This window comes from Montipora capricornis, chromosome 4 (assembly GCF_036669925.1).
Source record: "Montipora capricornis isolate CH-2021 chromosome 4, ASM3666992v2, whole genome shotgun sequence".
NCBI lineage: Eukaryota > Metazoa > Cnidaria > Anthozoa > Scleractinia > Acroporidae > Montipora > Montipora capricornis.
Genome location: NC_090886.1, coordinates 15,061,777 through 15,064,276, shown reverse-complemented (window position 1 = coordinate 15,064,276; position 2,500 = coordinate 15,061,777).

Sequence of the window (2,500 nt, the reverse complement as noted above, 5' to 3'; positions counted from 1 at the left end):
GGTCGATGCAACCAAGGATAAAACTAGGACGTTGCAACTCCCCAGTTTCCCTCTTTAATGTCCTCAGTATTAGTCAAAAATTCAAGATACAAATTAATGGTATCGCCATTAAACTTTTCACGGGAAAGTATTTGATTTATGCTGGCCTCTAACAAACTGGCGTTGTTTGTCCTTCGCTTGGCTGGTTGATCTATGGACTCTTCGTGATCTCTGAATCTGGCAGTTCGTTTACCATTGTAACTCTTTGCTTTTTGTTTTCTCTCAATTTTTCTTCCTCTTTCGCGACTGAAGTAACATCATCTACTTTAAACCAGTTCGTTTTGCTTTCCGTGTCTCTGGGTCATTGTAACTGATCAAATACTTGTGCACGGTGTGATCTGCCTCAATGATAACTCCTTCACACAGGGACACCCAACGACCAATTTGTTGTAAAATGTATTATTATACCCCAGTTAATGAAAATAAATGTTATTAAGGGATTTTCAGGTGTTTTTCAGTGTTGATGGGAAAACATTTTCTGTTCCTTTTTCCCAGCAAGACACACAAGAAATTTCCCAGCCAGCTAGATAAAATTGGCTGGTTTCCCAGCCAGCTGATCAAATTTATTTCCAATCCAGGAATTAAATTAATTAATATATATATATATATATATATATATATATATATATATATATATATATATATATAAATGAAAGGAATAATAATAATGATGATGATGATGATGATGATAATAACAATACTTATATTGATAATGATAACGGAACGATAATGTGAAACACACAGCTGTAGTTCATGTGTTAGTATGATTCTCTACATGTACTGCTGTGTCGAGCAGTTTGAATTTTAGGAGACTTTTGTCACCCTGGAAAGAGAGCACAGAATTCATAATACCTAGCAACATTGTACACAAAAGCAATAAAATACTTGCTAGGATAAACCTGTATTCTCTACAATAAGGAAGAACAACTGGAACCTTGAACTAGCTCTTCATTTTACATTTTTATTGATCTCTTCAGTTACACAATTGCTAATGTCCAACTCCTTGCTATTTCCATGGTAGCCTGAAAATAATTAAAAAGGAAATAAATTAGAGACCAATATTAATTGGGTAGAGCCAGCAGTAATGCTGATTGAGTTTTCAGATCTAGCTATGGACTCACTAATCATTGTTATCACAGGGGACCCACACAAAGGGCGAATTTAGAAGCAATGTATGAGAAGAGCAAAACGTTCCATGATTATTATTTAGCTATATATCTTTCCAGATCAACTGAAAAATAACAAAAATTCCCTTGACTCGCCAAATATGACAGTCACATCTTGAGCTGGATGGATAACAAGATCAGTAAAATTTCTGCAGGCCATATAGGTCTAGCAGTTAAACTGGTCAAAATGAATGGACTTTCTCCATGCCATAAATTATTTTAATAAAATTTAAAATGTTACCATGACTGAGCAACTGTTGAGCATCTTCCTCCCAATTACACGGATGTGCAGCCATTCACATTAAAGGAGAATTGAACTTAATAGACAACTGAATAGAGGGCCACAAAGGAAACAAAGTTCTCAGTGCAAACCATGAATCCCTAACTCAACCTGATGGAAGAGAGAGGGTTGTAAGAATGAACAATCCACAAATTTGTAGTGTTAGATAATTTTTGACCAAATTATAATCTTAATCTAATTATCTTTTTACGGTTTTTCCATGAAAGCTGCTTAAATCACTGCCAAAAACTATTTTTTACAAAACCTGTGTTTTCAGGCTGAAATCAACGATTTCCACAAATTTGTAGTGTTAGATTATTTTTTACCAAAAGACTTCCTTTTTCATGCAAGTAGCGTTGAAAATTTCGCTGGAAGCCGCTTAAAGTACCCAGCTCGTACTCAGTGCCATTTTGTTTACTAACGGAGATGAAAAATTTGGACAAAAGAAGGTCGAGCTCATTGGCAGGTATAAATTCAATTGCTCTAGACTCTTTCAGTGACTCAAAATTTTTTCCATGCGTTTAAATCGCTCTTATTCTTGTATTGAGTGTTTTTTGATTTCTGCCCCTCAAACATTTCTCAATTTCGACTTCATCTTTGCTCGTAGCTTCCTCGGCAGGACTCAAATTTGCCACTGTTTGCTTGTTTTCTTTACCTGCTTCCTCGTGAAGGTCCACTGATTCTTCCATGTAGCATTATTAACAGGAAAAAGCCAATGTTTTAATGTTCTTTGTTTGTAACTTTTTGAGGACAACAGTTACGCCAAGATCGGTCTAGATGCCGGTCTATATGGGAAAATCTAGACCGCGGTCAAGATCGATTTTAGCCAATCAAATTCTTGAATTTGTTTGTTTCCAGTCCTTTTGAGAGATGGCCATATAATATTTATAAACGTTTTGAGATGTTGAAGAGCGCGTATCGTAAGAATGAATACAGGCAGTTTCAGTAAAGAATATTAGAAGGTGCTTTTTGATTGAAAATGTCATGCATTAAACAACAGAGTGATTCATAATAG